A 14179-nucleotide genomic window follows, 5' to 3' on the forward strand; every position below is an offset into this window, starting at 1 on the left:
CTAGATGGGGGAGGTTATGGAGAAGGTGAGTACCCCCAGTGTACCAATCTGTTTTTTTTTAATTTTTGTCTTTTTTGGGTCACAGTCAGTGTTTCTCAGTATTTATTCTTGGCTCTATGCTCAGAGATCATTCATGGCAGAATTCGGGGGGGCCTTATGGGGTGCCAGAGATCAAATCCAAATCAGCTGCATACAAAGCAAGTGATCTACCTGCTCCAACTAATCTACTAATCTCTCCAACCCCACGTTCAGGCCTAACCTTGTCTGAGTTCAGATTGGGTACCCTCTTGGAAGTGTAGGGTGTTGACTAAAATATGATTCTGCTGCCTCTCTGCCACTCCAGCTTATGATGGAGATGTCCACCATGTGGACAAGCCAATACATCTGCCTACCCACGCCCATCACATTCATACCCACCGACATACATATATCTCATGGGTGTCTTACTTTGCCCAGGTTGATCCCACTACAGATAAACACCAACATGGTGTTTCTATTGGGGAGGGGGGTGTTATATGAACTGATGCAATTTTTTATTACCTGCCATCAGACGAATGAAGAAGCTTCATTCCAGGAGTGGGATTTTCAATTTCTACCATTTCGGTTGATTTCTTTCCATTACTTTGAACTCTCTTGCCAGTTGTTCTGTTAGATCCTCGTGGATCTATCATCTGCTCTCTCCACAGTTGCCTCTGTGGCTCCCTTGGGTGTTGCTGGAGAAAGATAGAGATCTGCCCCCCAACCCCCACCCTGGTGACTTCCCCCATTGCTCAGAGGAAAGCAAAACTCCACAGCGCCACCTACAGGATCTTGCAGAACTCGGATGTTTGGGGTCTCACCTGGCTTCCTCTTGGCTCAGGAATCACTCCTGGCAGGACTGGGGGTCCGTATGTGGAGGCTAGAACCTGGGTTTGAAGCATGTTGAAGCATGGAGGCAGAACTCTTGACGCGCTCCACCCCACATTGGTGGCACCTACTCTGTTTGAATAAGTGGAGCCACCAAACAGCTCAGAAATAACACCCAAGTTGGATCATTTAGCGGTAGGGCGTTTGCCTTGCGTGCAGCCAGCCCAGCTGAGCTGGGTTCGATTCCTCTGCCCCTCTTGGAGAGCCCGGCAAGCTACCGAGAGTATCTCGCCAGGACGGCAGAGCCTGGCAAGCTACCCGTGACGTATTCAATATGCCAAACACAGTAACAAGTCTCAAAATGAAGACGTTACTGGGCCTGCTCGAGCAAATCGATGAGCAATGGGAGGACAGTGACAGTATTCATAACAAGCAATACAAAGTAAATTATTTTGGTTCTGTTTTGGGGACAGGGTTTGGGGTTCGGGATGGAAACATCCGAAATATGGTGGTGGGAAGGTGTTCAAATATTAAATGTAATCAAATATTGTGAATATAAAAAATACTGATTGAATTCCATGGGATGTCAAGAGACCGCGTGGCCGCCCACCTACCAGATGGTCAGACTTCTTTGTCAAGATCATGAACGATCGGTTTGAGGCCCTCCATGTTCCCGGAACGAAGAGATGCCATTGGGCTACACTAGCACGTGACAGGGACAAATGGAGACGTTACTGGCGCCCGCTCGAGCAAATCGCCGACTAACGGGAAGTTAAGTGAAGTGATAAAAAATTTAAAAAAAAATAACACTGGAGTCACAGTGGACAACCATTTCCCTCACACCGCCTGTTTGGCCAGCAGCAAATCTTGCTGGTTTAGTCAGAGAACATTCCGAATAGGCTAAGCCGGGCTTCCTCTGGCTGCCTGGGGCAGGGGCTCCTCCTTACCACCTGTTCTCCACACAAGAGCTGGAGTCACCTTTGGAAACAGGCCCTCGGGGTGGGGCCGTGTCCCTCTGGTTGGCAACAACAAAGGGTGATTTCCAGCACCTGTGGGGTCTGCCTCGACTCCCGTGCCCCCGTCCCCTGTCCTGTCCCCAGCACCTGCAATGCTTGCCCTGCCATGTTTGCAAGTCTCTTCTGGAAAGACCCTGATTCAGCTGGCCCACCCCCAAGCACCCTGTATCACAGTACTCCCTATGCACGCCCTCTGTCTGCTTCTCCATGCAGGTAAGTTCCCAGGGCTCTGGTGTGTGTTGAATGACTTGTTATTCATTTGTCCTCCCCCCCCCCCCCCCCCCCGCAAACCACAATCCCAGCATTGTACTGAGGACATCCTGAGCCAGTACTTGCAGAATAGAGGAGCCCGTGAATAAGGGAGCCCAGATGCAACCCAAGACCCCCACCCACCCCCGCAGCCCACCTGGAAGCTCTCTGGGGAACTCCTTATCAGATCTCTCTCCCTTTGCACCTTGACCTCCTCATCGTGAACTTGCTGTAAGATCTGTCTGCTTCACGGATGAAATAGAAGGTCTGGAGGCAACTTTCTTGGCAAATAACCCCCACCCCGACCCCCTCCCCTGGCCCTGCACCTACAGTGGAAGTGCAGTGCGACCCTTCCGGGTACACACTCCAAACTCTTGGGGACCCTGACACACTCCTTCCCTCTGTTCCATCCTAGTCCACCACTCAAAGTGCTCCTCTTGCCACACCCCTTGCCTCCCTTTCTTCTGTCAAGCTTCTCGCTGCCGTATTCGATTCTCGCTCCCTGCGTCCTCGGCTTCTGCACCCTCCCACCTGGTGGTGGGAGCCCCCGGGCTGCAGACCCAGGTAGGACTGACAGGTTTCCCTTCTCCCCAAGCCTCAACCACGGCACCCCCAGGATCTCTACAAGCAAGAGCTGAGCCCAGGACCGAACTCTGTCCTCTGGTGCCCTCTGCTGGTCATCCGGGGCCACAGCGCTCGCCGCATGGAAAAACTCCGTCCTGGATGCCCTGTGCTTGATTGACTTTCTTTTTGGCGGGGGTCGGGGTGGGGGTGGGGGACACACCAAGCGGTGCTCAGGGCTTACTCCTGGCGCTGTGTCCAGGGATCACTTCTGATGGGGCTCGGGAAACCATATGCGGGAACCTGGGTGGGCCGCGTGCAAGCTGTACTTTCAAACTCTGAATTACTGTTTTTTTTTTTTTTGTGTGTGTGTTGTTATTGTTGTTGATAGCACAGCGGTAGGGCGTTTGTGCGCAGCCAGCCCGCTGAGCCAGGTTCGATTCCTCCGCCCCTCTCAGAGAGCTGGCAAGCTACCGAGTATCTCGCCCCCACAGCAAAGCCTGGCAAGTTACACCTGACAGTATCTGGTATGCCAAAAACAGTAAGAACAAGTCTCACAATTTGTTGTGAGATGTTACTGGTGCCCGCTGAAGCAAATCGATGAACAACGGGAGGACAGTGCAGTGCAGCGTTGTTGTTGTTGTTGTTTTAAGATGGGGCCCGAGAGATAATACAGTGGGGAGCGAGTTTGCCTTGCATGCGGCCGATCCAGATTCTATCCCCGGCATCCCACACACATCCCCTTAACACTGCCAGGAGTAATTCCTGAGTGCAGAGTCAGGAGTAACCCCTGAGCATGGCGGGTTGGGGCGGCTCCAAAACCAAACAAACGAAAGGAAGAGGAGAAAAAAGATCTCTACGCTAAAATGGCTTAAATATGCTTAGATAAATAATGTTGCTAGAGACATTCACTGACAAGAGAGGACCATACCCACGGAAAGATGAACTTAGCTTGTTCTCCAAGCGAAACTGTACTGTATGAATTTCAATCCTGACCCTTGCTGAGGGTCACCGCCTGGTGGCCTGCGGACATGCAGTGATGCCTACAGGGGGTGTGTGCTGTCCTGGGTAGAGGTGGAGCCTATAGACCCTGTTGGCTGGGGAGTGTTGTTGAAGCCAGTCTTCCACGTCCTCACTGATTTTTCCATCTAGGTCACTCCTGTGTGGAAAGAGCCACGCCAAAGCATCCGAACACAGCTGTATTTTGCCAGAGCATTCTCTCAGTTTTGTATGTGTCTTGTACCAATGCTTCTTTTTCTTTCTTTGCCAAACTAGGGATCAAACCCAGAGCCCCCACACAAGAGGCAAGTGCTCTACCACTGAGCCACACCCCCACCCCTGGACCAATACTTTCCTAAGAATGGCTTTACTCTGGGGCTCGAGAGATAGGATAGTGGGGAAGGCACTTGCCTTGCGTGCGGCTGACCTGGATTCTGTCCCTGCACCCCATATGTTCTTTGGAGCTCTGGCAGGAGTGATCCCTAAGCACTTCCAGGTATGCCCCTCCCCCCAGGTAAACAACCCGCCCCTCCAGATAAATGAAGCAAAGTGAGTGTGTAGATACCTATCTCTCCTCCACTATTTCCTCTATTACAGATAGTTATGATGGGAGCTGGAGAGATAGCACAGCGGGTAGGGTGTTTGCCTTGCATGTGGCCGACCCGGGTTCGATTCCCAGCATCCCATATGGTCCCCTGAGCACCACCAGGAGTAATTCCTGAGTGCATGAGCCAGGAGTAACCCCTGTGCATCACTGGGCGTGACCCAAGAAGAAATAAAAAAAAGAAAACAGTTACTAGAACATGGGTCACTTTTTGCACTTTACAAACCAATACTGGGGCATTATTCCTACCACGGGAGTCCAGATGATTGCGGTTTCCTTTGTGGTTACCCTGTCCTTCCTCCATGTCAGAATGCCAACCAGGTACCCAGAGGAGACTGCAGTGCATTCTGCTGCCAGGTGCTCATAAGCTACTCTTGGCTGTGCCGCTGCCTCAGAGAGTTCACTGTCAACGGTTTTGAGAAATACTGTAGGAGGTTCCACTCTTGAAATTTCTGGGGTGGGGGTAAAGGCAAGATTGGGCCATTCCCTGTGGTGCGCAGAGGCTATTCCTGGCTCTCTCTTCAGGTCTAAACCCTGGAAGTGCTCAGGGGCTATATGGGGTACAGGAAATCAAAAGGGTGTTGGCTACATTTCAAGGCAAGCAAATACCTTACCTCCTGGACTATCCCTCTGCCCCCCACCACCCTCATGCTGCCCCCCCCCCCAACTGGAATTTATCTGGTGCTTTCTTGTATACTTTGTAGGGAGGAAAATGCAGAGGTAAGTGCCACTCCTTCCTTCCTTCCTTCCTTCCTTCCTTCCTTCCTTCCTTCCTTCCATCCTTCCTTCCTTCCTTCTTTCCTTCCTTCCTCCCTCCCTTCTTTCTCTCCCTCTTTCTCCCTTCCCTCCTTTCCTTCCTTCTTTCCTTCTTTCCTTTTGTTTCTGGGCCACAACCATCAGGGTTTACTTCTGGATTTACTCAGGGTTTGCTCAGGGCTTACTGACTCTGCACTCAGGGACTCTGCACTCTATCACTCCTGGCAGGCTCAGGGGATCATGTGGGGTGCCAGGGATAGAACCCAGGTTGGCTGCATGCAAGGCAAGCGCCCTGCCTGCTGTACTGTCCGGCCAGTCCTGCAAGTGCCATTTTCATCACCTCAAGCCTTAGAAGCGCCCTCTCTCCCTGAGCTATGACTGCCCATACCGGCCTTGACACCGGGTGGAGAAAATGTTTGCTGTGTTTCCCTGCAGTGGTTTCTCTTTCCCTTCCCCTTTGCCCTCTTTGGAAGGAAGTCACTAGATGTGGACACTTAGCATGGGGGATGAGGGGTGGGATGGGGTGGGGGGAAGCATTGCAGCCCTCCTTTGGCGTTTCTACAACACTCATCCAGAGAACAATAGGATTCTGTAGCCTACTACTGGGAGAATTCTATTAAAAGAATTAAAAGCATTCCTCTGCTCACAACTGTCCTCTCTTCCCCTCTCCATTCCATGCGCTCACTGATGTAGATCAGAGTGGGCTCATGAATATTTCTTTTCTAATTTGGAGTATAATGCAGTACTTCTTCGGTGAAATTGTTCTGGCTTTGCCTCTCGAGATCCTTTTTTTTTCTGGTGGTGGGAACCACTCAAGTGGAGCTGGGGGGCCTCGAAAGCCCCTCCCGGCAATTCTTGGCCAACGGGGTTGCAGTTCCGTGCGAGGGTTGCTGGGACTTTGCAGTGAGGGGCTCGGACGCCTCTGGAGCTGCTCTTGCTGGTGTCAAGGGCCGCTAGGTGCTGGGGACGGCACAGGACCAGTCACCAGCCCAGCATGACACGCACCCTGGCCTGAGCTGGCCTCCAGTCTGTGCCCCAGGGGGTCTTTCAGGAGGTCCCTGTGTTTCTTTGGCTCCCCAGCCCTCTTTTAGCTCTTCCTTATTTTCTGGTACTTCATGACACTCCTGGCACAATTTGCAGCCATTAGCCTTAGGACCAGCTATTTCTCCAAGGAGACTTAAGTATGTATCATGGAGAGTTCCAGAAACGGAGAACTGTGTGTTTGTTATCAATGTTGTTTGGATTTGGGGGCCACACCCGGAAGTGTTCAGGGCTTATCCTGGCGCTGTGCTCAGGGATCACTTCTTGCGGGGCTCTGGGGACCAGAAGGGGTGCTGGGGCTCAAGCCTGGGTCAGCAAGTGCCTTCCCAGCTGGATTATCTCTCTGGTCCCAAGGGTCTCATTTTAATTTGCATGCCTCAATGACTGGTGTTTTCACATGTAATTGTTAGCCATTCAGGTCTCTTACCCCCAGGGATCTGTTTTATCCTTTAGTCTATATTTCTGTGTTGTTTATTTCTTCCTTCATGATTTGTAGAAGGTTAAGAAAATATATTAAGAACATAATTTTTTGACTTGACATGAATTGTAAATGTTCTCTCCCAGTCAGAGCTTTGTTTATGGTTATATATAAAACTAATAGAGAAGTTTTAAATTCAGAAACAAACAATACTTTTTCCTTATGATTTGCTCCTTTTCAGGCTTGCTTTAGAATATCCATTTCTAACCCAGATAATAAAGTTATATTTTTGAATAGTTCGTTGGGACTCGGAAAATAATGCAGAGGTTCGTTAAGGTACTTGCCTGGGTTTGCTTGGTTTGAGCCCCAGCACTGCATGTGGTCCCCTGAGCCCTGCCTGAGCACGGAACCCAGATGTAAGCCCTGAGCACTCCAACTAAAATCCAAAAGAGAAATTGTTGCTTGTTTCTCTCTCTCTCTCTCTCTCTCTCTCTCTCTCTCTCTCTCTCTCTCTCTCTCTTCTGGTGAAGGGGGGTTGCTGCCAGGGGTTGAACCCAGGGCCTTAAGTTCTGAAGAGCAGTGGCGCCTTCTGTGGACTGGCTGGTGGGATGCAGTGATGCAGGGTTTGTGTCACTCTTCATTGCTGACTGGTTTCCCCCCATTGCTGGTTGGATGAGCCTCTCCCCACTGGTTTGAAATCCTCCTAACTCACTGCTGGGGACTGGGAAACCTACTCATTTGTGAACACTGTTACGCACTTGGTTAAACTGCAAACACCATCATTAGCTTTAATTACTTATGAGTCAGTTCTTGGGTTTTCTAGGTAAAAGATTCCATTACCTGCCAATTCTGATAGTGACCTGATTTCTCTCTTTCTCTCTCTCTTCTTCCTTCTCCTTTTATCCTTCCTTCCTTCCTTCCTTCCTTCCTTCCTTCCTTTCTCCTTTTTCTCTCTTTCTTTATTTTTTCTCTTTTTCTCTCTATTTCTTTATCCTTCCTTGTCCTTTCTTGGTCTGTCTGTCTTTCTTTCTTTCTTTCTTTCTTTCTTTCTTTCTTTCTTTCTTTCTCTTTTTCCTCTTTACTTCTTCCTTCCTTCCTTCCTTCCTTCCTTCCTTCCTTCCTTCCTTCCCTCCTTCTTTCCTTCCTTCCTTAAAGGAAGTTACCTTTAAATTACCTCTCCAGCCCCTTAAATTTATCTTTCACTCCAACCCATATGAGCTAAGTGCTGGTGCTGGGTATGTGGATTGAAACACGGAGACACAGGTGGCTGGCAGCTAGACAGAGAAGGAGCCAGAGACTTCCAGAAATGTCTGGATTTTGGTGGGGGGATGGGGGAGGGAAGGGCAGGACCAAGATGTCCTGGGTCGTGCAGAGGGCTGTTAAGCAGGCAGGCCTGGGCAGGGTCAGTGCACTGATGCTGACATCCCCGAAACCGACCACTTCTCTTCCTTCACCTCTGTCCCTGTGCCCAGGGGCCAAGCTGCCCTCAGTTCGTGTTTGGGTCGCTGCCACCTCTGTCTCTACCTGCTCCTAGGCTCACCTCTGCATGACCCCATCTACCTCAGGTAGGATCTTTCACTCCCACTCTCAACCGCCCCAGAACACAGCTTACTCAGGGTGCCCCAGACTGACAGACTCTAGCTGAGATGGGGCACCTTTGCCCTGTTTCCCTCCTTGGCTGTGTCAACCCCATCTCTGTACACACCAGCTCTTCACCAGACTGTCCCCTGCCTGTACCTCTGCCTAGAAGGTTTCCCCGGAGTCTCATGACCCTCCCTGACCACTGTCAGGCCTTTACACACACTTTCTGGTGACGCTCGATCTCAAAGTGCCATCTGACCGCCCCCGCCCCCCGCCACGTTCTCCTTTCTATTCCTATTTCTTTTATTCTTCCTCTTTTCTTTACATTTTTGGGCTACATCCAGCTGTACTTAGAGCTTACTCCTGGCTCTGTGCAGAGGGAGCACTCCTGGTGGGGCTATGGGGACCAGATGGGATGCCAGGATTGAACTGTGTGCAAGTCTCTGTCCCATCCCTCCTTCCGCCCCCTCTTTTATTCCTTTTGCTTAACACCAGCTACTGTACATTTCCCTTCTGTTGTTCATTCCTCTGTCTTTGGTCTCTCCCGATGGAGGCGACGCTCCAATCTCTTGTACCCAGATGTGTTCCCACCTATTGGTCACCTAGCAGGTGGTCAGTAAATATTACCAAGGCAAACAACCTACCTGCTGTACTATTGCTCCAGCCCCAAGGCCTTGGGTTTATGAATGTTCCTGGCTTATTGTACAGGGATCTTGGCTGGCAGGGTCCTTGTGGATGTGACTGGCAAAAACAGACACTAGTCAGACCCATTTTTCAGACGCACAAGATTGAGGATCACCACTTGCCCGGGAACAAGTTCATTAAACAAGTTGCGTTCCACGGGACCCTTGGGACACAGCCAGCCAGATGTTTCTGATGGCCCTCGTTCCTTTTCATAGGTCTCTGTCGAAGTCCTAGATATTTGGTCGGTTGGGGAAGATGGCCTTAAAGCTGTAGGTTTCCAGAAAACTCCCTTTGTGTCAGGCCCCTGGCAAAGGGGAAGTCTTAAGTCTATGTGGTTCACAGATGAGATCACGAGATCCGGGATTGCAATGAACAGATCAGTGTCACTGACCCTGAGAACTGCCTGTCTCAATCCATTCTCAGCTTCTTTCTGCTGCCAGAATCCTGATCTTGAGAAAGAGAGAGAGAGAGAGAGAGAGAGAGAGAGAGAGAGAGAGAGAGAGTTCCCAGCTACCCGAGGTCTAGACAACACCAGCCTTTGCTACCCTTAAGCGAGGCTCAACACGTTTTTCAGTGAAGGGAAAGAAAGTAAAATGTAGAGTCAGTGACCCAAGGGGGTAACTTTCACATATTTTTAAAAAACATTCTTCAGACCTTTCTTCCCATCGAAACAAAATTGTGAGTCTCTGGGACTGGCGAGAGAGTACAAAGGTTAAGGAATTTGCCTTGCATGCTGCTGTCCCTGGCTTGATCATGTGCACTGCACGGTCCCCAGAGCCATGGAGAATGACCCTGAGTAGCACCTGAGTCTGCCAGGCAACCACCCCCACTTAGGTCACAAGTTCTGTGCATGGATTATGGGGCTGGGCTGGACTGGCTTAGAAGACTTTGGCTCTAAACTTGTGACTTTCAAGTGCTGCTCTTGTGCAGGTGTGAAAAGTCTGTAACCCCTGCTGGACCCGCAATCTCTGCTGTCCTGCTTCAGCCTTTGCTGCTCTACCTTGCAGGGTGGTCAGCAGGCCCAACTCTGGTCAATAGAAACCCATGAAGTGTACTGGGGATCCATCCTTTTGAGCAAGCTGTTCTCCTCTTGAGCAAAGGAAGCCCAGACCCTTCTTCATTTTTTCCTGCCTTGAGGAAGAATGTGAATTACGGAGCCACTGACCTTGATGGGACAACAGGGGATAAGGGCCAACACACATGTCAGACTGGGGAGGAGCACAGGATTTGCATGTGGGAGGCCTGGGTTTAATTCCCAGCACAGCAGGGTTCCCTGCACTTCATTGGGAGTATTCCCTGAGCACTGAGCCAGGAATTGCCAGCTGAGCACCAATGACTATCTGCAAAAGAAAACAAAATTCAACACGCCAAGACTATGAAGCATAGTTAGGAATATCCTGGCTCCGTGACAGCCCCAGCTTGTTAGGACCCCCGCATAAGTGGCTTCTGAGAAGCTTCCTTAGTACCCTGAGCTGTGCACTCAATGGATCCTGTGTGCTGGAGTGATGCTATTCAGCCTCACTACACCCGAGGCTGTACCTGTCCAAGTACCACTAGGACAGCAGTTAAGAGCTACTGTAGTAGAACATTATTTTGGGGTGGGGGGGGTCACAGGACAGTCCTGGGGGACTTCTCCCAGCTCTGTGCTAGGGGAAGCTCCCTATGGTGCTTGGAAGATCATGCAATCCAGGCATCAACTGGGCCTCCCTCCCACGTGCAGTGCCTGCACTCAGCCCTTTGAGTCCTCTCTCTCTCTCTCTCTCTCTCTCTCTCTGTGTTTTCCAAGCATTTTAATGCCTGCAGGATGGGGCATTGGTCAGCAGACCGGAAGTGAGGACCAGGGGCTAGAGCTGTCCCTCCTTCTCTGCCTACTGCTCCTCCATCTCAGATACTCACACCCCCCACTCAAAGCTGCCTGCCCTATGCTGTACCACGTGACACCTGCCACGTGCATCTGCCTCCCCAGCTGGCCAGACTTGACCCCAAATGAGCCAATCCATAAAGCTTGGGCAAGTGACCTTTTGCGGCTTGGATCAGCCAATGAGCAGGGTCCATCTGAGTGTCTCCAGGAACGGGAACTGAGACTCCTTTGGTTCCTGGCAGCTGGGAAAGAGGGGGACCACACATTGAGGGATGAGGTCATGTGAAAGGCAACCCTCCCAAGGAATGTCCAAAATGTCACCTCTCAGGTCCTTGGAGCTGCCCCTGATGTCTCACACCCCCCTTGCATAAAAGCCCCCCTCATCACCGTTGCTCTGAAAGCCCAGTGGGTGGGTCAGGCCATGACCCATGACCCAATTCTTAAAGCTCTTCTTGGTGGTGAATGTGATCGCTGCTGGTTCTTTCCCAGACGTGGGCAATGTGAGTGTGAGTGCAAGTCGGGTCCTGCGGTCCTGTTCAATGTTCTGCTTCCAGCTCCTGCCCTGGGTGGTGGGGATCGGGAAGGAGCCCACCCTGACCTGCAGGAGACCCTCTTCAGCAGCCCCTTCCCAGAGGCCCCTCGGCACCACCTAGTCCAGTGGGCTCCCGGGAGACACAAGCCCAAGGCAGTGAGACTGGCTTAGCCCTTACAAGCATCTGGTTTTGTGCTTCTCTGGGGCCACAAGTTTAAAATTTAAAAAAAGGAGGAAATTCTTTCCAAGTGGCCGGTGCACATAGGTCCCCCTGGGGGTGTAAGAACTGGAATAGAAACAGGGTCAGGGGAGCACTGAGGAACCAGAGTGGTGGGGTCACTGAGGGAGGGTGGCCAGGTCCAAACCTTTCCCCAGGGCCTGCCAGTGCCCTCAGGAGGGCCAGAGGGCATGGCAGGACAGAGGGGCCGGGCTCCCAGGTGGGCAGGTTGGGCAGTGCTGAGGCAGGAATTCCTGCAGATGGCCAGGGCACAGCTGCCTCCTTTGCAGGGCCAGGTGTGGCTCAAATCCCTTCAGAATGTGTGAGACCAACCAGGATGGTTGAAAGAGGGTGACGCATTAGTGGTGGTAGAGAATGGGCACTGGTGTAGGGATGGGTACTTGATCATTGTATAACTGAAACCCAAGCACAAAAATTTGTAAGTCTACAACTGTACCTCATGGTGTTTCACTAATAAAAATTAAAAAGAAAAAGAAAAAAGGAGGAGGGTGACGCTGCGTCAGCCCCCAGGTGGGCAACGGGTGGGGACACACTTTCCAGGGATGGGTCTGCAGGCCAACTCCATAGAGCCAGTATTTAAAGACACTCAGGTCCCTGGGACAGATGTCTCTCCTAGGGGCACAGAGCTGCTCCAGCGCTGGGGGTGCCCCACGATGACCTGTGCCAGCCAAGCTGCCCAGGGCAGCTGGGTTCCGAGCTGGGGTTCCAGCAGGAGGACTTGGGGAGACGGGGGAAGGGAGGGTGGGCAGCAGCTCCCACCCAGTGGTCCTGAAGTACCCAGGTGGAGTAGGGAAGAGGTCATTAGTATTGCCTGTGGGGTGTCTGGGGGTCAGCCCCCAGGGGCAGATGGACATCCACATCTGGAACAACCATCAATCCCTGGGGAGCCATTTAAGTCCAAGAGGCCGTGGAGTTGATAAGATTTTTGAAGCAAAGTGAGAGAGAGCAGACAGCGGGGAGGGGCCATTTAATGGCTGAGGGGAGCCCTGTGTGGTCCAGCATTGGGGAGACCCCAGGGCAGGGCTCAGGCAGGAAGTGAACCAGAGGGGCCCCAGTGGGAGTTTCTGCGGGGGAAACGAAAGGTCCCAGGTGACTTGTAAAAGAGACCTTGGGGGATGTAGTGGACAGAGGTCCCAGAAAGAGTGTGGGAATCCAGGCAGGGTGCGTGGCAGGGGCCCAGCTGGGAGGAGGGGGCGGAGCAGGAAGCCGGCTTTCTAAGGATGCCGGGTGGGCAGTTGGGCCAATGCCAGTCAGTGCTTTCGCCGCTTGTTTCTGGTTCCATTTCATCTAGGATTATCCCATGTCCACTATGGACACAGCACCCCATCCGGAAGAGCCTGCAGCCTCTGGAGGAATTTCCCAGGGAGGCTGTATTAGCCATGGAGGCCACTAGGGGGCGCTTTCTGTTCGTTCACTTTAAGGAGGAAGATTTCCAAGGGGTGGTAGGGAAGTAAGCCTGGGAACCTCTGGGTAACGGAAATGCTCTCATTTGGACGGGAGCTGAATCCTCTCCTCTGCCCGCCTTGCACAACGACCGCATTTCTGTATGACTTGCAGGAAGAGTTTCGAATCAGATGACTGGGCTGGAGGCTGGGGCACCTGAGGACCCCAGAAGTGGTGCCCTGAATACACGTATCCCAGATGTCCCCAAAACATTTGCAAGAGGCCCCCGCATGCAGGACTGAGCCTTCTTTCTGCCGTACTGCCCGCAGCCCAGCTGCCCGGTCCCACTGTCTTGAGACCAAGGTCAGCAACTTGGTGCTTCATGGTCAACCATCAGAACCAGGTCCCGAATTCTCGTGCTGCCTCAGAGCTTGTCTGGGGGCTTCTGAACCCATTCCCCACTCCCAAAGGCCCCCCCCCCCCTTCTCAAATAGAGAGGACAGAGAAGGTGATCATGTGCACGGGTCCCTGGAGGCAGGAGACCAACGGGCTGGGGTTTGATCAGACACACTTTGCAGTCTGACGTTAGGCCCTCAACCCACTGTTCTCTAGGAGGGAGGTGCCCCATAACCTTTTTTTTTTTTATGGGAGGCGTTGGTGGCTTGGGCCATATTCTGAGGATCCCCGTGACTATCTGGTGCTGGGGATTGAAATCAAGGCTGTTGGGATGCATGTCCAATGCCCAACCCCCATGCTACGTCTCCAGCCTGCTTTCCTAGGAAGGCAGCGTCCTCTCAGCCCTACTGTGCACCTCTATGAACTCAGCTCTGCATGCACCTGCAAGCCTATGTCCACCTCCCTCAGAGGCCCTCTGCAAGTGGAGCTGCCCGCTGTGGAGCCCCCAAACTAGCCAATATGCACAGCTCAGACACCTGGGTATGTCCAGAGAGGAGTATCTGCCCAAAGTCCCATGCCTCTGTGAGAGTCAGCGAGGGATGTGGCCCAGCATCTCAGCCTCAGGATGGCCGAAGACCTACAAATCAGGGCCCTGCTTGGGGTGTATGGCGTGTCCCCAGCACCAGCCAGAACCAGCCCTTGCAATGTCTTGGGGGATGACAAGCTTGAGCCCAGCACCTGCTGGAAGCCCATGGTGTCCACTCCCAAGCCCTGCCACTGGTTGTCTTTTTAATGCTCTCAAGGTGAGGGCTGTCAGAAACAGCAGTGACTTTCGAATTTTCTGACCCCTTGGTGTCAGGAGAAAACATCTGTCCCAAACTCTCAGCCCATGTTGGCCTCAGTAGCTGGCTCTGGTTTCCGTTTCAGAACACCTCCTCCAGGCCCACTGGGCCACCAGCATCTTTCCCAAGCCGGTTGGAGGGACACAATGACATCTTGTCAAGCCCAGGACTT

This window comes from Sorex fumeus, unplaced genomic scaffold (genome assembly GCF_029834395.1).
Source record: "Sorex fumeus unplaced genomic scaffold, SorFum_2.1 ptg000044l, whole genome shotgun sequence".
Lineage (NCBI taxonomy): Eukaryota > Metazoa > Chordata > Mammalia > Eulipotyphla > Soricidae > Sorex > Sorex fumeus.